A 24,579-nucleotide genomic window follows, 5' to 3' on the forward strand; every position below is an offset into this window, starting at 1 on the left:
GTATCCACTCCTCTGTTGAATGGCATCTGGGTTCTTTCCAGCTTCTGGCTATTATAAATAAGGCTGCTATGAACATAGTGGAGCATGTGTCTTTGTTATATGTTGGAGCATCTTTTGGGTATATGCCCAAGAGAGGTATAGCTGGGTCCTCAGGTAGTTCAATGTCTAATTTTCTGAGGAACACAAGACTGATTTCCAGAATGGTTGTACCAGCTTGCAATCCCACCAACAATGGAGGAGTGTTCCTCTTTCTCCACATCTTTGCCAGCACCTGCTGTCACCTGAAATTTTGATCTTAGCCATTCTGACTGGTATGAGGTGGAAGCTCTGGGTTGTTTTGATTTGCATTTCTTTGATGACTAAGGATGTTGTATATTTCTTTAGGTGCTTTTTGGACATTAGGTATTTCTCAGTTGAGAATTCCTTGTTTAACTCTGTACCCCATTTTTAATTGAGTTATTTGATTCTCTGGAGTCTAACTTCTTGTGTTCTTTGGGACTCCCTTTCTTAGTGGGGTTCCTCTGTATCTGCCTGTCTTTGTTTGGAGAGTGACCCTGAACACAGCTGTCTGGCCTTGACTGACTTTGTCTGAAAAGTGACCTTGTGCAGAACTCTGTTCAAGGTTACATAAACCAGCACATCCTGTCTGGCTTCTAACCTGAATGATAATTAGGTGCTCTATTATAGTCAAAAGCCCTTCCTGCTCACTTAATGTTACAATCAATTATTCCTTTCTACCAGTATCCTTAAAACAGCCGTTCTACTCCCTATCTCTGAAACAATAAAGTAGACTTGTCTAGCTTCAGCAGCCTGTAGAGGTAATTTGCCCAATTTGTCCCATCAGTCTGGTGTCCAACAGCCTCCTGGGAGGAAGGGTCACAATTATTGTTATGTTAATGCATTTAATATTTTCCTTTATTAGACCATATATTTCTAAAAACTCTTTATTCTGGATTTTCAATTTACTGTAAGTGGGCACAATATTTTCTAAAATTCCATAGATTATAATGACAGTATCATACCCTCCTTTCATCACATTTTACAAATTTCTCTTTCTCTAATATCTAAGGATTGAACCTATGCCATGTATATCTGACACATTCCTCAGTCCTTCTCTCTTCCTTTTGATTAATTTTCTTAGCGTTTGGTGATCCTTTATGTCTTTTTAAAAACCAACTCCTAGTTTATTTCATACCTTTCATTGCTCATGTATTTACCATTTCATTAATTTCACTTATGAACTTTATAATACCTTTCTTCCTACTAATTTTCATATTGGGTTGATCTTAAAGACTTGATGGTCAATTATTGTTATTTTTCATTTCTCTGATTGTTCTTAAATAGGGCATATTAACTATAACCTTTTAGAACTACTTTACTATATTGTACAAACATTAGTAGTTCAAGATTTTATTAGCATTCTTAAAGTATTCAAAATTTTCTCTATTGTTTTCTTCTGTTACCCATTACTCAGTCAAAAGCATTTTGTTCAATCTCTTATATATTTGTTTGTGTCAGTATTTTCTATTGGTTTTTCTTTATTTTTGTTGCTGTTGTTGTTTTTGTTGCTGTTGTTGTTGTTGCTGTTGTTGTTGTTGCTGTTGCTGGAGACAGGGTCTAACCACGTATCTCTGGCTTTCCTGGACATTGCTATGTAGTGTAGTTGACCTCGGACTTTCAAGAGATGTCCCTGCTTCTACTTCAGTGTTGTAACTAAATGCATCTGTCATCTCAGCCAGCTTGGTATTTGTTTGTAGGCTTATTCTATTGAGATATAATAAGATAAGACAACCTCACCGCCTGATCAGGTGGGCACTCCTGAGGCTGCAGAGCGGAGGAGACCACCAACACTGCCCACCCCTGCCCACATCCCTGGCCCAAGAGGCAACTGTATAAGGCCTCTGGGTTCCCGTAGGGGAGGGCCCAGGAGCGGCAGGACCCCTGGCCTGAGACACCGCCGGAACCTGAAGGAAACAGACCAGATAAACAGTTCTCTACACCCAAATCCCGTGGGAGGGAGAGCTAAACCTTAAGAGAGGCAGACACGCCTGGGAAACCAGAAGAGACTGCACTCTGTGCACATCCAGATGCCAGAGGAAAACACCAAACGTCATCTGGAACCCTGGTGCACGGAGGCTCCCGGAAAGAGCGGCGCAGATCTTCCCGGTTGCTGCCGCCGCGGAGAGGACTTAGGCAGTACCCCACGAGCAAACTTGAGCCTTGGAACCACAGGTAGGACCAACTTTTCCCCTGCAAGAAAGCTGCCTGGTGAACTCAAGACACAGGCCCACAGGAACAGCTGAAGACCTGTAGAGAGGAAAAACTACACGCCCGAAAGCAGAACACTCTGTCCCCATAACTGGCTGAAAGAAAACAGGAAAACAGGTCTACAGCACTCCTGACACACAGGCTTATAGGACAGTCTAGCCACGGTCAGAAATAGCAAAACAAAGTAACACTAGAGATAATCTGATGGCGAGAGGCAAGTGCAGGAACCCAAGCAACAGAAACCAAGACTACATGGCATCATCGGAGCCCAATTCTCCCACCAAAGCAAACACGGAATATCCAAACACACCAGAAAAGGAAGATCTAGTTTCAAAATCATATTTGATCATGATGCTGGAGGACTTCAAGAAAGACATAAAGAACTCCCTTAGAGAACAAGTAGAAGCCTACAGAGAGGAATCGCAAAAATCCCTGAAAGAATTCCAGGAAAACACAATCAAACAGTTGAAGGAATTAAAAATGGAAATAGAAGCAATCAAGAAAGAACACATGGAAACAACCCTGGACATAGAAAATCAAAAGAAAAGACAAGGAGCTGTAGATATAAGCTTTACCAACAGAATACAAGAGATGGAAGAGAGAATCTCGGGAGCAGAAGATTCCATAGAAATCATTGACTCAACTGTCAAAGATAATGTAAAGCGGAAAAAGCTACTGGTCCAAAACATACAGGAAATCCAGGACTCAATGAGAAGATCAAACCTAAGGATAATAGGTATAGAAGAGAGTGAAGACTCCCAGCTCAAAGAACCAGTAAATATCTTCAACAAAATCATAGAAGAAAACTTCCCTAACCTAAAAAAAGAGATACCCATAGGCATACAAGAAGCCTACAGAACTCCAAATAGATTGGACCAGAAAAGAAACACCTCCTGTCACATAATAGTCAAAACACCAAACGCACAAAATAAAGAAAGAATATTAAAAGCAGTAAGGGAAAAAGGTCAAGTAACATATAAAGGCAGACCTATCAGAATCACACCAGACTTTTCGCCAGAAACTATGAAGGCCAGAAGATCCTGGACAGATGTCATACAGACCCTAAGAGAACACAAATGCCAGCCCAGGTTACTGTATCCAGCAAAACTCTCAATTAACATAGATGGAGAAACCAAGATATTCCATGGCAAAACCAAATTTACACAATATCTTTCTACAAATCCAGCACTACAAAGGATAATAAATGGTAAAGCCCAACATAAGGAGGCAAGCTATACCCTAGAAGAAGCAAGAAACTAATCGTCTTGGCAGAAATACATATTAGGATTATGTTGAAGAACACATTTTCAGACTCCAGTACTTCAGATTACGTGGATTTGGTACAAGACATTTGTTATGTAAGAACAATAAATAATAGTTTGATGGTATTGCAGGCTAAAACTATCACTGTATGTCAGGTTACTCTCTATCCCTCTCTGTATGTGTGACCTTGGAAACATTTCCCCATGCTTTTAACCAACAGTTTTCTTACCTACGGAGTTGGGAATAGATGCTCTCAAGAAGAGTTGCCTTTGCAGTGCTGACAGCATGTTTCTGGGAAGCGCCTCGTTTTACTGTGCTAAGATGCAGGTAGTTTAAAAACAATTGGCAATTGTCCCCGGCTAATTGAAAAGATCCATATGAGGGAAGCTTTAGGATACTGAGGAACTCTTTCCTTTTCATTTTTTCACTCTCAGAAAAGATTTGGCTCATAACCCACAAAGACATTATGAAAATGACCCTATTCATTTTGCCTCTGCCATGCACTCTTAAGTAATGATTACTTTCTACTTTTCATTATGTAGCTAGGAGATGTGCGTTCAGTTGCATATTGCATATTAACTCTTTCTACCCATACAACCCTTTTCTCTGTAACATTCCTATATTATATTATGTGTACTTATGAAACAAAATTTCTGCATATTACTTTCCCCACATAGCTGTTTTAAATAGAATTTTTTGATGGAAATTCTTCCACAAAGATGCATTAATAAGCCATTTGCAATCCTTAGTTTTAAATCTGCAAGCCCCATTTTAATGACTACAGATTCCTCATTTTCATTGTCCAGGGATTCAAAATGAAAAGGGCATCCTTTGTGTTATGAAGGGCCACTCCCGTGTTGTAAGGGAGCAGAGATAAGAAGATGAAGGGTAATTTTCTTCTGTATAGATGTAGAAAACATTATACTTCTCTATTCCATGTAATGTTTTAAAATGTGCTCCACTTTGAAGTTTAGTGTAAAATCCGTTTTGCCTCCAAGTTACATGCAACTCATGTGTCTCTGTTTTGATTTCTTATATGCAAGTTTGAGATTCGTTGCTTTCTGTGTAAACTCTTGATATTCACATGGATTCATGGTCTCTTTACCATAAGAGTGTGGCCACTTAAGCTTCACAGACCGTGTGTTATTCTGATAGAGGCTGCTGATCAGCTTTCAGTGTCATTTCTCACCTGCTTACATGGCCAACCAGCTGTTAGTTGGTCACAGAGCTCCCTGATGAGTTTATTCCATGGTATCCCAAGCAAGTATAAGTGGCCCTGTGATTCAATTATGACCAATGGTACGTAACAGAATTGAACTGTGTAGCATCTGGAAAGGTTCATAGAATTCTTACTGCTTTTGCCCCTCTCCTGCTGACTGGAATGCACTTGTGTCTGAAGCTGACATTACCTTTTGAGCTATTGAATTGGAAAGGCATGTTGAGAGATGTCAAACAAGATATTCTAACCTCTGACTCTTTTTGAGTACTCATACTAGTGAAATCAACTCAGATGGCTCTTTAGGTGAAAGAAATCAATTTTTAAGCCATGGTTGTTTTATTCTTTTCCTTTAAATATTATTTGGAGTACAAGGCACCACATTTTTACTCTAAGGAAAATGTATTTTTTTATGCTACATAGTGTAATTTTGTTTGTTTGTTTTCTTGATTTACACTATTTTTCATGGATTCATAGGAAATAGGTTTCAGTAGCGCAGGCTCCCTCACATTCCTTTTCAAAAAGTGTGCATCTATTCGTGGAGCAGGCTGGCCTATCAGTGAAACACTGTTAGCATTCCTTTTCTCTCCCCCCTGCCCTGTCAATGACTTTTCTCCATGTTTTAGGACATAACATTAGCTTTTAGAGTGTTTAGTATGTTTACTACATTGAATGTCTTCACAAGAAGCTTACCCTTTTTTGATAATTATACTTTTATTAATTTGAGAATTTCCTACAATGCATTTTACTTATACTCATCTGGCTCTTGAACTTCTCCCAAATCTCCCTTCATCCTCATTGCCTAAACAACCTTATGTTTTTTTTTTGACTAACCAAGTCTAGTTTATGTTGGCTGAACACTTTTTAATGTGAGGACAACCTTGGAATATAGAAATACACCAAGTGTCATAACATTGAACAAAATGGAATTTCCCTCTCCGAGCAACAATAAAATACTATTAGCTCCTTACCTAGGGGTAGAACTTTTGCTCCTCTCCCCTCCTTCATTTGGGTTTTTTTTGGGGGGGGCATGTGGCTTGAGCTTGTGCAGGACTTCTGTATGACATCACAGTCTCTGTGAGTTCAAATGTGCATGTACCTTATTGTGTCCAAAATATACTGTTTCCTTGAAGTCGTCTTCCATATCTGGCCCTTATACTCATCTCACTCAACCCAAATGCCACTGAATCTTCAGTGGACCTTAAGAGGTGGGACATAGCTGTCCCATTTATGACTAAGCACTCTGATATTTTGTATTCTAGGTACATTAATCAATTGTGGGTCTCTGTGTTAACTGGCATGTACTGCAAGAAGAATCTCTAATTAGGGTTCAACAATCTATTCTATATGTATAGCAATGAAAAATTAAAAATGACAACTTAGAATAAATAGTAGCAGTTTTTCTTCTGGGACCCCTAACCAATATAGCCACAGATTCTTGTTCTTACTGATAATGTCAGGTGTGGATTCCAAGGTATTGACTATACCTTAAATTCATACAAATGATTGGTTATTTCAGTTTAATTCATGTCATTTTTACAGTAGTGTGCATATCATGTAAGGGGGATTACGATGACTCTCAGGGTTCATAGGATTGATGATTGCTTTTCTCCTGATAGCAAGCATAGCACTAATGTGCAGCTTGGTCTTCATTCGGGTCCCAAACAACTGGAGCAGGGGCTATCCCAAAAGCTATTGCCTATACATGGGATATGTTCTTTTTAGCTGGGCTGATTTCTCAAGTTCATAACTGCTATGAAGGCTAGCCAGTAGTGATAACACTTATAAATAATTACCACCTTGATTTTTCTATGCCATATGATTCAAGTATGCTCTGTCTTCAGTAATAGGATGTTGCCATCAAGTCCTAGAGCATAACCATGAAAAATTACAATAGCCTGTCTAGTTTGGCAGTTTTTGTGACTTGCTTGTCCAATAACTCAAACTCTTTATTGTTGTTGTTGTTATTATTATTGTTATTATTATTATTTTCATATGTCCCACTCACTGCCCCCTTTAGTCATCCCCTCCATCCATCCTTCCCCCATTTTTTCTCTGAGCAAGTGGGCCCAAACTGGGTATACTCCCACACTGGCATTTCAAGTCTTGGTGAGGCTAGGTGCTTCCTCTCTCACTGAGACCATTCAAGTCAGTCCAGGTAGAGGAACATATCCCATGTATAGGCAACAGCTTTTGGGATAGCCCCTGCCCCATTTGTCCAGAGCTCACATGAAGACCAAGCTGTACATCTGCTACATATGTGCAGGATGATGGGGCCTAGGTCCAGGCCATGTTTGCTCTTTGGCTGGTGGATCAGTCTCTGAGAGCCCAAGGGTATAGGTTAGTTGACTCTATTAGACTTCCTGTGGAGTTCCTATCCATTTAGGCTGGGGGTGTTTACATCTGTCTTAGTCAGTTGCTGGGTGGAGCCTCTCAGAGGACAACTACACTAGACTCCTATCTACAAGTATAACAGAGTATTATTAATAGTGTCAGGGGTTGTTGCTTGCCTATGGGATGGGTCTAAAGTTGGGCCAGTTACTGGTTGGCCATTCCCTCAGTCTCTGCTCCATCACCCACAGCTGCATTTTTTGTAGATAGGATAAATTTTGGGTTGAAAGTTCTGTGGGAGGGTTCATGTTCGTACCATTCCACTGGGGTTCCTGGCTGGCTACAGGAGGTAGCCTCTTCAGGTTCCATATCCACAATGCTGGAGTAACAGCTGTGGTCATTCCCATTGATTCTTGTGGTTTCCCTTATCCTAGGTCTCTGTCTGATCTTGGAGATCCCCATCCTCCTCACCCATGTCAGTTTCAGATTTCCATTCATTCTGCTGGCTAGCTGTCCATGTCTCTTGTCCCTCACACACCTGATCCTGAACACCCGCATTCCCCTCCCCATGCTCCTCCCACCCAGTTTCCTGTCCATTTGCTTCATATGACTATTTTATCCCCCTTCTAAGGAAGATTCCTGCATCCTCACTTGACTCTTCCATCTTGTTTAGCTTTCTTGGGTCTGTAGGGTGTTGCCTGGGTATCCGATACTTTCTGGCTAATGTCTACTTATCTGTGAGTACATATCATGAATGTCATTTTGGGACTGGGTTACCTCTCTCAGGATGATATTGTCTACTTCCATCCATTTGCCTGCAAAACTCATGGTGTCTTTGTTTGAATAGCTGAATAATATTCCACTGTGTTCAAGTACAACATTTTCTTTATCTAGTCAGTTAAGGGACATCTAGACAACTCAAACTGTTCTTTGTTTACAATACTCCTGATGTTCTTGGAAACATTTGCAAGATATTCTTTTGTGAGTGTACCTGTCCACTTGATGACCACAATATCACTTGTTTAAAATTTTTTAGCATCTCCATTTTAAAATTTTATTTATTTGTATTTTATGTACATTGGTGTTTTGACTGCATGAAGGTGTCAGATCCCTTGGAACAGGAGTTATATTCACTTGTGCTGCCATGTGGGTGGTAGGAATTGAACCCAGGACCTCTGGAAGATCAGCCAGTGCTCTTTGCTGCTGAACCATCTCCACAGCCTGACATTACTTTTCTTATAGATTCATTTATTCATGGACAAAGAGGAACCTTCAGTAAAAGACTTAGAAAACAAGTACCAGTTTCTTCTTATTCCCTTTGCCATTTTGGCAAATTACTGGAAGATTCAAGTTCTGGCTGAAGATCTGTTTGCATAGGTGTGTGTGTGTTACAGATGTTATACATATATGTTATATATAATATACTAACAACTAAATAAATCTAAATAAAAATGTATAACAACTAAATTAAACACTAATATAGTTGGAAACTCCTGAAATAATGTCCATGAAACGCATTCTTTTGCTTGCTTAGATCAGTCTCACCCTTTCTGTAATGAACTTTCTCTTACTTTTTCCTGACTACAGTTATTCCCTATTATGAACTCATGGGCACTACAAGATCTGATAAACCTCCCTTCCTATGGGCACATACATTCTATGCTGTATTTGTTATTTTGAACCTCATGAAAAAATGTGCAATTCTGTGAGATATCCTAGGAATTCTTTGTAGGTATAATGGGAAGTAATTTTTTTAAAAGAATGAAAGCCACTTTTGATTTTTAGCTTCACTGAAAGTAATAGGCAGGCAGATTTGTGGTGCTGTCTGTTTCTATGTGTATTCAAGATTGCATCGCCACTTCATAATACTTCTTGTTATTCACAACTTGATTAGAGTATAGAAACCAAATGGAAAATGACACGGCTTTACAGAGCGTATTGAAAAAATATTATAAACATTGAAATTTTCAGAATTAACAGAACATAAAGCATTTTACTGATTGTATGACATTATTGGTGAAATTAGATCATATCTGATGGCACTGAAACATCTGTCAGGTTTCAATTAGAGTCCTCAACAGCAACCTTTACTCCAAATTTCTCTACAACTGTCTTCTTCTCTCTCTCTCTCTCTCTGTTTCTTTCTCAGTCTCTGTCTCTGTTAACTACATACTAAGAGATAATTTAATTGACTGAATGTTAAACATATTATATGATAATAATTATGCATATCTGTATTTTAATATGCAAGCAAACCTATTCTGAAGTAAAAGAAAATAGCACATTCAAATCAGCAAATTTAACTGAAATAGAAAGCAGAATATTAGTTTCACCTTTACAATGTTGGTTTGTGGGCATTTAATGCTATGAGCTGTTACAGTGACATGTTGAGGCATTTTATCCCTTCTTTATTAGGATTGAGGGTATTTGTCTACAACTAAATACTAAAGAACTCTGTGCTTAATGTTCTGCTCCTAACTGCCACAGTGCATCATTGTGGCACCTCCATTAGAGTGCTCAATATTCTAAAGACTGCTATGCCTGGCAATTGGAGAGCACCAGGACAACAAACAGTTAGGGTCAGTTTTCCAGTCATATATATGTCGACATCTTAAATGCTAACTAATGAACAATGAACTCATGACTCATTCAAATCTGACACGAGGTGATTTCTTTTCCGTATAAATTTAGAGGCTTAAATTGAAATAAGAGTCTCCTAGAAAGCCAGGTACACTTTCAGTTTACACGAGGGAAAATCTCTTACAAAATGGAATATGTCTAGAGGAAGAATTTTAAATCAATCTCTCTCTCTCTCTCTCTCTCTCTCTCTCTCTCTCTCTCTCTCTCTCTCTCTCTCTCTCTCTCTCAACAAGCAACTGTGTGGCTGCAGAGACCAGAAAGGGCATCAGATATCCTGGAGCTTCAGTTACAGGTAGTTTTTAATCTGTTTGATATAGCTGCAAGAAATTGAACCTGGGTCCTCTATAAGAGCAGCCAGCACCCTTGAAAGCTGAGCCATTGTCTCTAGCCCCAGGGAAAGAATTCTTAAAATACATTGTATTTGTTTGCTACAATAGGAAATCCACAAATAGATTTTCCATTTATTAAGAGAAAAGTGAGTACTTTCAAGGGCTCTACAGACACTTCAGTTATTCATCTATTTCCGCTTTCTTGCTATCTGTGTAGGTCTCAAGATCAGGATTGACATATCACATCAAAGAATTTTAAGACAACTTTTTCTAGTTCCATCTCCTGGCTGTTGTTGGGGATTTAGGCTAGTAACATCCACATTGAGTCTTGGGAGCTTCTCACATTCCAGGTCTCTAGGACTTTCTACCACCCCCTTAACCCCACTGCTACATATTCATTCTCCTGGCTTTCTGAGCATCCCTTCGGTCTTTGCCCATACCTGATTCTGTTTCTCCTTTCCCCTCTCCTCTCCCACCTAGTTTTATCTTTCCCTCTGTATACTGTGACTATTTTATTACCCTTCCAATTGGGTTTCAGGTATCCACACTTGGGTACTCCTTCTTAAGCTTCCTAAGATATGTGAGCTGTATCATGGGTTTTCTGAACTTTTATGGCTAATATCCACTTATCAATGAGTATATACTATGCATGCAGTTTTGGATCTGGGTTACCTCACTCAGGTTGATATTTTCTAGTTCCAACCATTTGTCTGCAAAATTCATGCTGTCCTCCTTTTTAATAGCTGAGTAGTACTCCATTGTGTAAATGTAACAAATTTTTTGTATCCATTCTTTTGTTGATCTTAGCTGGGGTCATTTTAATTTGTATTTCTCTGATGATTAAGGATGTTGACCATGTCTTTAAGTGCGTCGCAGTCATTTACCGACAGTAAAGAGACAGGGATCCCAGTTGAGGCAGAGGGCCACCCACCCATCTTTAAAATTTTTAACTCAGAACTTTTCCTGTCTAAAAAATATGCAAGGACAAAAATGGAGCATAGACTCAAAGAAAGGCCACCCAGTGACCAGTCCAACTTGGTATCCATCCCATGCATGCACACCAAATCCAGATACTGTCAAGAACCAATATGGAAGAGTTGGAGGAAGGACTGAAGGAGAAGAAGGGAATTGTAACCCCATAGGAAGAACAACAGTGTCAACTAACCCAGACCTCTCAGAGCTCTCAGAGACTAAGCCAAAAACCAAGGAGCACACAAGGGCTGTTCTGTGGCCCTGGGCACATGTATAGCAGAGGACTGCCCTGTATGCCTCAGTGGAAGAGGATGCTCTTAATCCTGCGGAAACTTGATACCAAGGGAAGAGGGATGCTAGTGGGGGTGAGTTGGGAGGATGGGCAGAGGGGGGCACACTCTCTCAGAGGTGGAGGTAGGAGGGTGATGGGGTAAAGAACTCAGGGAGGGTGAACCAGGAATGGGGGCAACTTTTGGAATGTAAATAAAATAATTTTAAAAAGACAACTTTTTGGGGGGGACTGGTTATTTATTCAAAATGTCACTTGTCAATATTCAGTATCAAAACAGTTGCACTACAGGGTTCTCTTTCTCCTGTCGGAGGAGAGTACAAACAATCCAAGAATCTTCGGGGTGCCCACCCTGAACATGGCATTTGGGTGGGGACACTTGAAAGATCAGCACACCATAGATTTCGAAGAATTCTCACAGCCAAAGAGTTGTGAGAATTTTTGAAAACAAAATTTTTGAAAACAAAAATTTCAAAATAATGTAAAATGTAAAAAGTTCTTTTTTGTTAACATGAGCTATTCAAGATTTCTCCAGCACTGACTGATACAAAGCACAAAGAGATGGCACTTTACAGACAGCAGCTTCAGGAAAGGGCAATGAGATGACTTTCATGTGGCTGGATCAGTGGCACAAACATAATTTTCCTCCTCTCTCTCCCTTGGGGGCAGGTGAACACTAAGAGTTCACCACAACACTAAGGGGCAGCATGATCCATTTTTGAGCAGTTGGGAAAGGGGTAGAGCTGAGACAAGTTGGGGATCACGGATGGAGCTGGATGTTAGGCATGCTTGCCTAACATGCACAAGGCCCTGGGAGGTGGGGTTGTCTTAGACGTCTCATTGTCTTATTTGGTCACATCAGATGGAAAAAGTAAACTATAAAAATAAGTGTAAAGTTATTCAAAGATATCAAAGCTGAAAACCTTCACAGCCCAGAACGGTCTTCGGTTTTGGCTAACTTCCTAGAATCCCCGTTTGACTAAGACTTGGTACCGAGCACTGAGGTCTCCCACAGTGGAGCCTGCCTGGGCTCTGCTGGCTCTAAGTAAGACAGGCCCATTCCTGTGTTTTTTCTCCCTGGCCAGACAGTATCCAATAGGTTAAAATGTGCTGCGCCAAGCTGCAGAAGTGCTTAGAATATTAAAAAATTGTTGCTAAGACAAAAAGTAATCACAATGTGCATATCATTACTGCATTGAAGACACTTTGCGTTGTGCTCACATTCTCTTCAATATTGTTCCCAAAGGTGATCAACCCTTCCAGCTGGAACTCCAGGAAGAGGCTGACACAGTTCTTTGACAAAGACAAGAGGAGTAGAGCAGGTGGCATAAGGGAAAACAGCCTTCAGTTAAACAGATCAGCACTCAGTTTCACGGTCAGCTTCAGGGAGGCTGGCCTCAAGGTCAGGGGGAGGATCGGCCGCCGGGCAATGCAGGGATGCAGAGGTCTACATCTCATTCAGGTCCAGCAGAGTCTGGTCCAGCATTCTTTGTGTACAGAGATGCTCCTCTTTGATGCACTTCAGCTTTTCTTCCAAGTCATCAATGGTCTTTTCCAGTTTGGCTACCCATCTTTCAGCACTCAGCACAGGTCTCCGTTTCCTTGAGTTTATCAGTAAGAATCTTTATTTCTCTTCATACTTGTCTTCCTTTTGAGAGTACTTTTCTTCAGCAGCACTGACACTTCAGGTTCTGGTCCATCAGTCTGATCTGCTCATCCATCTCTAGGCAACAGGACTCTGCCAGCTAGGCGCGTTCCTCCCTGCGTTCCAAATCTCCTTCAATAATCACCAACTTAAGAGCCATAGTTCCTGTCTGCCTCTTCTGCAATGTGCTTTGCCTCCTTCAGCTGGATTTCCTGGAGTTCCATCTTTTCTTCATCTTTTAGAGCCCGGTTTTCTATCACCTTCACACCTCTCTCTTTCTCTCATCAGCAGCCTTTTCTGCTTCCTTCAGCTTCTGCAAAGCAGTGGCAAGGCGCTCCAGGGCACAGTCCAGCTCCTCTTCAACCAGCTGGACTCTGCAGTTCAAGGAGGCCACCTCAGCTTCAGCCTGCTCCCAGGCCCGCCCTTCTCCCTCCACTTCCCTCTGAAGGTGCTCGGTCCTCACTTCAGCATCACCAGCCTGCTGCTGGAGAACCTGGACCTTGTGCTTCACCGCCTCAATGGTGGCTTTCCTGGCTATGGTGCCTGCCCAGCTGCTTCTGGAAATCAGTAGCCACTTTTCACCCTACTTCCCCAAAAGACAACTTCTTTATGTCAGTTTTCAACAATGTACTTTACGGTCAATACTTGCATGGTATGACTTATTATAAAACACTGTTCAGTGACCAAGAAGGGGTATACTCACTTCTGTCAGAAAAAATAATACTTAACAGTATACTTTGATAACAGGAACCATATTTCTTCCATATTTTTGGTGTGAAGAAAATAAGTATTCAGAAAAATCATTATGCAAACAAACACTTGCTGAAGTAGAGTGTGGTGAATCCATATTCTGTAACACTCAGCAATGTGTGTTTAATAAAACAAGAGGTTTATCTCTTAGATTTCCGTGTGTAATTTTAGTTGTATGGCAGTTTTCTTTGAAACTGAGTCTCTAGGTGTATTGATGCATTTGTGGGGGAAATAAGTAATATATTGTATTAAATTATAGTTTTTTTTCTTTTCTGGCACTGGCTCATGCTCCAGAGTCTTTTTATCTTCTTTTACTTTGTGTGTGGAAAGACTGTAGAGGTCTGATTCGTCAGGAATATAGATGTTTCTCTAGTTAAAGGTCAGGTGCTGAGCAATCGATCTGACTGCTGAGCCATTGGGTCATTAAGTTGCCTGAAATAACCTTGTTGCGAGTGTTCATTGGCGAGCCCATCTGGGGCTTGTACTCAGAGCTTATATTAGGGTCTAGGAGAAATGCCAACTTGAATTTTGGTTTTTGACTTACAAAAAATAAAAGGTAATAAGAGATATCCATAGCATGGGAATGGAAATTTTGTAAGTGAAGCTCTTTGTGATTTCACAATAAACAAATGTCATTGCCTTCCTTTGCAAGGCTTTTTAAGGCTTGGGATTTTATTTGAGATTTTTCTTTCTAAAAAACTAAATAAATAACCTGTAGCACCTTTTGGAAGGGAGTGAGAAGTCTGTGTCTATAAAGTATTGCCCCAAAGGCCTGGAATTCTTGGAGTGCAAACGTGTTGAGTTTGAGAACTGAATGAGAATGCTGACTGCATAGAGGAAGGTAGTCAGGGATTGGACAGTTAAGCCAATGTCAAACTCTGCCTTCTTCAGAATAGTACTTTAAAGAGAGCAGTTATGACATTATTCTATAGAATTCAAGGTAAGCTGAAATAAAACCACTAAAAGGAAGATCACTGGATGTAGATTTCAAGGTCTCGGTTATGGTCACTCAATCTCTAACCTATTATTGGTCAATTAACTCCTATAAGGATGCTCCATTTTCTTATCCAGAAATGCAAATTTGAGCCAATGCTTTTCTTTCTTTAAAAATTTAATTAATTAATTAATTAATTTTTACATTCCAGACTTTATTCCCCTCCCAGTTCACCCTCCAACTGTTCCATATCCCATATCTCCTGCCTCCCCTCTTGTTTCTGCTAGGATGCCAACATCCCACCCACCCATCAGATCCCTAAATTCCCTAGAGCCTCCAGTCTCTAGAGGGTTACATTAATCTTCTCTGACTGAACCAAGACTCAGTAGTCCTCTGCTGTATATGTGTTTGGGGCCTCATATCAGTGGGTATATACTGCTGGTTACCGACCCAGTGTCTGAGAGATTTCAGGGGTCCAGGTTAATTGAGACTGCTGGTCCTCTTAGAGGGTTGCCTTACTCTTCAGCTTCCTCCAGCTTTTCCTTAATTCGACCACTGGGTTCAGCAGCTTCTGTCCATTGGTTGGGTGCACATATCTGCATCTGACTCAGCTGCTTGTTGGGTCTTTTGGAGAGCAGTCATGAGAGGTCCCATTTTGTGAGTGCCCCATAGCCTCAGTAATGGTGTCAGGTCTTAAGCTGGATCCCACTTTGGGCCTGTCTCCGGACCTTCTTTTCCTCAGGCTCTTCTCAATTTTCATCCCTGCATTTCATTCAGACAGGAAGACTTATGGGTCAGAGTTTTTGACTATGGGATAGCAACCCCAACCCTCACTTGATGCCTTGTCTTTCTGCTGGAGGTGGGTTCAATAAGTTCCCTCTCCCCACTGTAGGGCATTTCATATAGGCTCCCCCACCTTTGAGTCCTGAGAGTCTCTCACCTACCAGGTCTCTGGTACATTCTGGAGGATCCACCCAACCTCTTTCCTTCTGAGGTTGCCTGTTTCTATTCTTTCTGCTGACCCTCAGGGCTTCAATCATTTTCCCCCACCCAAAACCAGATCATGTTACCTTCTCCCCACCACCATTCCCTTTGCCTCACAGGTCCCTCCTGCCCTCCCAAATTGTGGTTTATTTCTTCTCCCTTCCAGGTGGGACTAAGGCGTCCTCAGTTTTTGAGTTCTGTGCTATCATGTGTATTCTGTCCTTTTTATTTTTGGCTAATATCCACTTATTAGTGAAAACATACCATACATGTCCTTTTAAGTCTGAGTAACCTCACTCAGGATGATATATTCTAGTTCCATCCATTGCCTGCAAAACTCAAGATGATCGTGCTCTTAATAGCTGAGTAGTATTCCACTGTGTAAATGAACCACATGTTCTGTATCCCTTCTTCTGTCATGGGACTTCTGGGTTGTTGCCAGTTTCTGGTTACCACAAACAAGGCCTCTATGAACCGAGTGGAACACATACCCTTGTGGCATGGTGAGGCATCATTTGTGTATATTCCCAAGAGTGGTATTGCTGGGTCTTCGGGTAGATCTATTTCTAATTTTCTGAGGAACTTCCAAATTTATTTCCAGAGTGGTTGTACCAGTTTGCAATCCCACCAGCAATGAAGGAGTGTACTTCTTTCTCCACATCCTCGCCAACCTGCATCATTACCTGAGGGTTTGATCTTAGTCTGTTTGGGATAAGATGGAATTTCAGGGTCATTTTGATTTGTATTTTTCTGATCTGTAAGGACTTTGAACATTTCTTTATGTGCTTCTCAGCCATTCGAGATTCCTCTCTTGTGAATTCTCAGTTTAGTTCTATAGCCCAGTTTTTGATTGGGTTCTTTGGGTTTTTTGGTGGTTAGCTTCTTGAGTTCTTTATATATTTTGGATATTAGCTCTCTATCAGATGTGGGGTTAGTGAAGATATTTTTCCCAGTTTGTAGGTTACCAATTTGTCATATTGACTATATTCTTTACTTTACTGAAGCTTTACACTTTCATGAGATCCCATTTGTCCATTCTTGATCTTAGAGCATAAGCCATTAGTGTTTTGTTTAGGAAATTTTCTATAGTGCCAATGTGTTTGAGGCTCTTCTTCACTTTTTCTTCTATTAATTTAAGTGTATCTGGTTCTTGAGGTTCTTGATCCACTTGGGCTTGAGCTTTGTGCAGGGTGACAAATATGGGTCTATTTTCATAATTCTACATAGAGATAACCAGTTAGACAAGCACTATTTATTGAAGATATTTTGTTTTTTCCATTCTATATGTTTGGCTAATCTTAAATAAAGATTTAGTATGCCTAAGTGTGTAGTTTTATTTCTGGGTCTTCAATTCTAATCCATTGATCAAGCGGTCTGTCTCTGCATCAATATCATGCAGTTTTTATCACCATAGCTCTGTAGTAGAGCTTGAGGTCAGGGATGGCTATTCCTGTGGATGTTCTTTTATTATTAAGAATTGTTTTCACTATCTTGGGTTTTTGTTATTTCAAATGAATTTGCAAATTGCTCTTTCTAACTTTATGAAGAATTGAGTTAGAGTTCTTACGGGGATTGCACTGAATCTATAGATTGCTTTTGGTAAGATGGCCATTTTTACTATATTAATCCTGCCAATTTATGAGAATGGGAGATCTCTTCATTTTGAGATCTTCTTCTATTTCTTTCTGGAGAGACTCGATGTTCTTGTCATACAGATCTTTCACTTGTTTTGTTAGAGTTATCCAAAGATATTTTATATTATTTGTGGCTATTGTGAAGGAAGTTGTTTCCCTAATTTCTTTCTCAGCTTCTTTATCATTTATATAAAGGAAACCTACTGATTTATTTGAATTATTTTTATATCTAGCTACTTTACTGTAGTTCTTTATAAGCTAAAGAAGTTCTCTGCCAGAAGTTTTAAGGTTGCTTATGTACACTGTCATATCATTTGCAAATAGTGCTACCTTTATTTCTCCTTTGTCAATTTTTATCCCCTTGATCTTTTTGTTGTCTTATTGTTCTAGATAGCTCTTGGAGTACTATATTGAATAGAAAGGGTGGGAGTGGGCATGCCGTTGTGTTCTCTATTTTAGTGGGATTGCTTCAAGTATCTCTCCATTTAATTTGATATTGGCTGTTGGTGTGAAGTAAATTTATTTTTTATGTTTAGATATAGGCCTTGAATTCTTGATCTCTCCAATACTTTTAACATGAAGGGGTGTTGTATTTGGTCAAATGCTTTTTCTCCATCTAAGGAGATATCATTTGACTTTTTCATTTGACTTTATTCATATAGTGGATTACATTGATGGATTTCCATATGTTATACCATCCCTGCATCCCTTGGATGAAGCCTACTTGATCATGGTAAATGATGGTTTTGATGTGTTTTTGGATTCGGTTTGCAATGATTTTATTGAGTATTTTTGCATCGATGTTCATAAGGAAGATTGGTCTGAAGTTCTCTTTTTGGTTGGGTCATTGTGTGGTTTAGCTATCAGAGTAATTGTGGCTTCATAGAATCAATTAGATAATGTTCCCTCCGTTTCTATTTTATGGAATAGTTTGAGTAATATTGTTATCAGGTCTTCTTTGAAGGTCTGGTAGAATTCTAAACTAAATCCTTTGGCTCTGGGCTTTTTTTGGTTGGGAGTGTTTTAATGACCTCTATTTCTTTATGGGATATGGGCCTGTTTAGATATTTTAACTGCTCTTAATTTAACTTTGTTATGTGGTATCTGTCTAGAAAACCATCTATTTCATCTAGATTTTCCAATTTTGTTGAGTATGGGCTTTTGTAGGATCTGATAATTTTTTTTGAATTCCCTCTGTTTCTCTTGTTATTTCTCTTTCTTCATTTCTGATTTTGTTAAATTGGATACTGCCTCTGGGCCCTTTAGTTAGTTTGGCTAGGGGTTTATCTATCTTGTTGATTCTTCAAAGAATCAACTCCTGGTTTTTTTGATTCTTTTTATTGTTCTCTTTGTTTCTATTTGGTTGCTTTCAGCCCTGAGTTTGACTATTTCCTGCCTTCTACTCATCTTGGGTGAGATTGCTTCTTTTTGTTCAAGAGCTCTCCAGTGTTCTGTTAAGCTGTAAGTGTTGGATCTCTCCAGTTTTTTTTTTTTTTTTTTTTTTAATCAGGGCACTTAGTACTACGGATTTTCCTCTTAGCACTTCTTTCATTGTGTCCCATAAACTTGGGCATGATGTGTCAGCATTTTCATTAAATTTCTGGAAGTCATTAACTTCTTTTTTTATATTTTCCCTGACCAAATTATCATTGAGTAGAGAGTTGTTCAGTTTCCATGTGTATGTGGGTTTCTGATTGGTTTTGCTGTTATTGAATCCAGCCTTAGGCCATTGTGGCCTGATAGTGTGCATGGGATTATCTCAATCTTCTTGTATCATTTGAGGGCTGTTTTTTTTTGTTTTTGTTTTTGTTTTTTTTTTTTTACCAATTATGTGATCGATTTTGGAGAAGGTACCATGAAGTGCTGAGAAGAAGGTATATTATTTTGTTTTAGGGTGAACTTTTCTGTAGATATCTGTTAAATTCATTTGGTTCATAATGTCTATTAGTTTCCCTGTGTCTCTGTTTAGTTTCTGTTTCAATGGCCTGTCCATTGGTGATAGTGGGGTGTTGAAGTCTCCTACTATTATTTTGTGGGTTTCAATGTGTGTTTTGAGCTCTTGTAAAGTTTCTTTTTTGAATGTGGTTTCCTTTGCATTTGGGGCATAGATGTTAAGAAGTGAGACTTATTCTTGGTGGATTTTCCTTTTGATGAATGTGAAGTGTCGTATCTCATCTAGCTTGGTAACTTTGGGTTGAAAGTCTATTTTATTGGATATTAGGATGCAACTCCAGCTTGTTTCTTGGGAACATTTGCTTGGAAGATCTTTTTTTTTATTGTCTTACTCTGAGATATTTTCTGTCTTTGTTATTGAGGTGTGTTTCTTGCATGCATCAAAATGTTGGATCATGTTTGCATATCCAGTCAGTTAGCTTGTATCTCTTTATAGGTGAGTTGAGTCCATTAATATTGACAAAATTAAAAACAGATGACTATTGGTTCCTGCTATAGCTGTTTTTGTAGCTGGCTTTATGTACTCATGGTTCTCTCCTTTTGACTTTGTTCTGAGACACTTAACATCTTGTCTTTTATTTGGTATAGGTACCTTCCTTGTGTTGGAGATTTCCTTCTAGGATCCTCTGTAGTGCTCGATTGGTAGATAGATACTGTTTGAATTTGGTTTTGTACTGTAGTATTTTGGTTTCTCCATCTAAGTTGATTGAGAATTTTGCTGGGTAGAGTAGCCTGGGCTGGCATTTGTGTTCTCTTAGAGTTTGCATGACTTTTCACCAGGTTCTTCTGGTTTTCACAGTTTCTGTTGAGATGTCTGGTGTAATTATGATAGGTTTACCTTTGTATGTTACTTGACCCTTTTCCCTTGAAGCTTTTAATAGTCTTTCTTTGTTCTGTGCATTTAGTGTTTTGATTATTATATGACAAGAGAATGCATTTCTGGTCACATTTACTTGGTGTTCTATAGGCTTCTTGTATGTTTATTGGCAACTCTTTTTTAGGTTGGGAAAATTTTCTTCTATGATTTTGTTGAAGATGTGTTCAGGTCCTTTGAACTGGGAATCTTCAGTCTTCTCTATTCCAATTATTCTTAGATTTGGTCTTTTCATTGTGTCCTGAATTTCCTGGATGTTTTGAGTTAGGAGATCTTTATGATTTGAATTTTCTTTGACCATTGTGTCCATCTCTTCTACCATATTTTCTATACCTGAGATTCTCTTTTCTATCTCTTGTATTCTGTTAGTGATACTTACATCTATATTTCCTGACCTCTTTCCTAGGTTTTCCATTTCCTGGTCTATCTCCATTTGTGTTTTCTTTATTGTTTCTATTTTCACTTTTAGATCTTGGACCACTTTATGCAATTCCTTCACCTGTTTGTGTTTTCCTGTATTTCTTTAAGGGATTTATCTGTTTCCTCTTTCAGGGTGTTAACCTGTTTACCCATGTTTTCCTGTATTTCTTTTATTGAGTTATTTATATCCCCCTTAAAGGACTCTATTATCTCCATGAGATAGGATTTTAGGTCAGCTTTCTGATTTTCAGGTGTGTTGGTGTATTCAGGACTTGCTGTGGTAGGAGAACTGGGTTCTGATGATGCCCACACATATTGGCTTCTGTTGCTTATGGTCTTGAGCTTGTCTCTTGACATCTGGTTGTCCCTGTTTTTTGCCGGTCTGAATAACTCTGGAGTCTGCCTCTTTTCCCCGGAGTTGCTATAGATCTCCTGAAGTCCTGACTGTAGCACACCTCCTGTGGGGCCTTCCAACTGGAGGGTCTTCAGAGAGGCAGAGAGGCTGCTGATTTGTTGCCCTGGCTTCAGTAGATTTCCTGAGAGGGAATCAGACTGATGGGTCTTCAGAGGGGCAGTCAAACTGTTGTCCTACATGAAGCTGGTCTCCATGGGGATGTCTATGGACTGTGGTTTCTGCTTTCATGTTTGCAGCTGAATTCCAGGGAGGCTTTCAGTCTTTTGGGTCAGTTGCCCTGCATGCCACAGAGCCCCCAGGTGGTTCTTAGAATATGGTGTCAGACGCCCAGTTGCCCTGTGTACAGAGGAACTCCTGGGATGCCTTTAAGCTGCAGTGTCCTGGGTACAGTGGATTTCCTGGGATGCTTCTGGCTGTGGTGTCAGATTTCCTGGGATGCCTCAGGCTATATCAAATGCTTTGTGTGCAGTGGTTCTTCTGGTATGCCTCAGGATATGGTGCCTCCTGGGGAACAGGCTACCTAGCAGTCTGTCTCAGCAGAAAGGACAAGGCTGAAAGGGAGTGGCATTTGATAGGTGGGGACTTTTAGGTGTGATGGGTCCCTGAGTCCCCTGGGCTCTCAGTGGCAGCTGTGGGACCTCAGGAGGATTCTTAGCAAATGCTCTGAATGCTGGAGATCTTCTATTATGCCTCATTATATAGCCTCTTCCAGGGAGGCTTTTCCAGGAGCCAATGCTGTTCAAGTTCTAAGGTTTTATACCTTATAATTTCCCTCTCTCTTTCCTTCTCTCTCTCTCTAAATTTGATCCAATTTTCATTAGAAATCATAATATTTAGAATACAATTCCTAGTACTATTTTGAATTCTTCCTTCATTTTAACTAATATTGACCAAATTCATTAATTTTCCAAAGCATAGAGTTTCCATTATTGTTGAGGTAACTTTCAGATTATGATTCTGTTTCAGCACTTTGAAGGATAACGGTTGAATTCATTTCCCCATATGTCATAGTTCAAGAATTATCTAATGTGAGCATTGCCACTAAGTTTCAAAAAATTCCAGTTTGCTTTTTAACAGCATAATTTATTATTCCTGACTTCATTTAGATGTTCTTCTTTGACTTTCTCTATCAATCTCATATATCATGAAATTTATATGTTTTAGTTTTTTATGTCTTTATGGTCTTGGAAAAATGAGACTAGGGTTGCTCTGAATAGCTTTTATACAATAGCAATTAAAAACATTTTAGTATTCCTAATTTTTTTGATATGGCCTTCTTTGTTAACTTGCAGAACCCTGACCAGAAAGTATCTCGGATATAATAATTTGAGGATATTTTTCAGTGTTAGTGATAAGCCTAGGGAGGTGCATGGTAGGAAAGGCTTTTAGCAACAAATTGCATCCATGGCTCAACTTCTCAAGTATTTCTAGACCCTGAAAATGATTGCCATGAAGTTAGGTAATTGACTTATCTACGTTAAAACATGTTTACACAGGCATTTTCATGTAAATCAGTCATCTTAAATTGTTAACAAGTTCTACCTTTCTCTAATCTCCATGCCATTCATTTAGGGTTCATCTGTGTCTCTGTCTGCCTGTCTGTCTACCTATCCATTTCCTACTTACCTCCTATGCATTGTACTCTTAATAAACATGAATTAAAGTATGAGAAAAAGTTGTTTAAAAATTGTCATGTGATTCATGGAGGGGAAAGGAGAAGAGGAGAGAAGAGGAGGAGGAGGAGAAGGAGGAGGGGGAGGAGGAGGAGGAGGAGGAGGGAAGACAGATGCTGATCTTTATCTTTGAGGTTGTTGTTGTGCAAATATCAGAGGGTTACACCTAGATAGTATTTTGAACAACTTAAATAAAAGAGTTAAAAAGTGGTAGGAATAGATATAATAGATGCAGTAGATCTTTTGATTACTAAAGAACAGGTTGTCTTTTCTTTTTCTATTTCATTTCCTGTCAGGGGGTCGGGATTTTTCTTCTCAACTAAGTTCTGCCATGTTATATTATCTTGTCACAAGTGCCCAAGCAGTGGGACTCCCAGTCATGGACTGTTGCAAAAATGGGTCAATACTTGTAATGCCATTAGAATGCTGACTGCAACAGACATAATTTCTATTAACAAAGTAAAAAGCTTACCCATGGGGAAACTTGGAAGACATGCAGTTTTCAACTTATTGCTTTTCCAAATCCAATGCAGAGAATGCATTGTGTACTTCACCCTGTCACCCTGCTAAAAAGCATATAATCCTTTGATTGCATGGAGTTATAAATCTAAAATAGTACAAGAAAATCTTTCTGTTCTTTTGGAGACTGACCTTTGAGGAGACATTGCTAAGTTGGAAAACTAATAGAACAATGATAGTGCCTTAGATGAATATCATGAATTTTCATACACGTTAAACTACTGGGATGATGAAAAGGAACACCAAATTTGTGTCCGTATTTATGAGTGGCATTGGTCAAGCAATTCTGGTACATCTATGATGCAAGGCAACAACATTGTTTTTAGAGTATAGCATTAAGAGGACAGAGTAAAATGGCGTGTCTGCAAGGAATTAAAGTGGGGAAAGGTCATTTCAAAGGAAAACCCTCTTATAGTATGAGGGTGGATAATGGTTGACCTACATGTGAAAAACAATTTATATGAATTTTTAATAGCATATATTTATTTAATCTTTGACAATTCCAGATGTGTATTCAAGACATTCACTCCCATTTCCCTCCCTTACATATTTCCCCCTCCTTGAACTTTCCTCTTAATCAAAAAGTCTCTTTTTTACTTTCATTTATATGAACTACTAAGTTTAATTAGGGTACATGCATGAGCAAGGCTGTGCAGTTACTTACTGAAGAGAGGACAACTTAGCTGTGAATATACCACTGAAGAAAAATAACTTTTCTTCCATGGAAATTTACTATTTTAACAACTCATCTTGTGAAATAGTCCACATATAGAAGAATGGAATATGTGTGCATGTGATTGTGTGTGTGTGCGCTCGCGCGTGCATCATGTGTGTGTGTGTGTGTGTGTGATATAAAGAGAAAGCATGAACCCTATGAGCATAGCATTCAGTGTCCTTAATTAAACTTATAGAGGTTTGTAATTTTCCCATGTTTTTTGCCAAATCTTAAAGTATTAAATTCAAATATATGCCATTATTATGTGTGAGTGAAGTATGAGCATCTGTTTTTCATAGTTTTGGAGGCTACTTTTTCTAAGCATGACTTCACATAGCCTAAAAATTACAGACTATAGAAATAATAAAATCAAAAGACTTAGATTTTTATTAATAAATTATATTTTAGAGCTTAGAAGAAGAGCAAGTATAATGAATTTCAGGTGGTGATTGGCTACATCTTCATGCATTTTGTGGTTTTGTAACACAACCAATTTTACCATTAATTTATATATTTTAAAACATGTAATGTCCAAGTTTGTACATAAAACTTATTTGACTAATGGAAAGTTAGCAATTTTAAAAATAGCTTTGAGCACCATCAATTTGCAACTTTGGGAGGTCTTTGAGTAAGATGGTTGCCCTTACATGTTCACTTTACCTTGTATATGTCTATTTTCAATGAATATCTTAAATTACCACTCTCAAACACTTTGGAGGGTCTATCATAAGTTTAAGTCTCCTGGCTCCAAAGCT

At 39.2% G+C, this 24,579-nt stretch overlaps 1 protein-coding gene and 1 pseudogene across 1 annotated transcript in view; one reads left to right on the forward strand and one right to left on the reverse strand.

The window, feature by feature from the left end:
• Ldoc1 (LDOC1, regulator of NFKB signaling) overlaps positions 1–24,579 on the forward strand; it is a 272,729-nt gene that overhangs the window by 76,932 nt on the left and 171,218 nt on the right. The gene's annotated exons all lie outside the window — the stretch shown is intronic.
• Positions 12,756–24,579, reverse strand: part of Tpm3-ps1 (tropomyosin 3, pseudogene 1) — an 86,738-nt pseudogene continuing 74,914 nt past the window's right edge.

The sequence above is a fragment of the Rattus norvegicus genome, chromosome X, assembly GCF_036323735.1.
Source record: "Rattus norvegicus strain BN/NHsdMcwi chromosome X, GRCr8, whole genome shotgun sequence".
Lineage (NCBI taxonomy): Eukaryota > Metazoa > Chordata > Mammalia > Rodentia > Muridae > Rattus > Rattus norvegicus.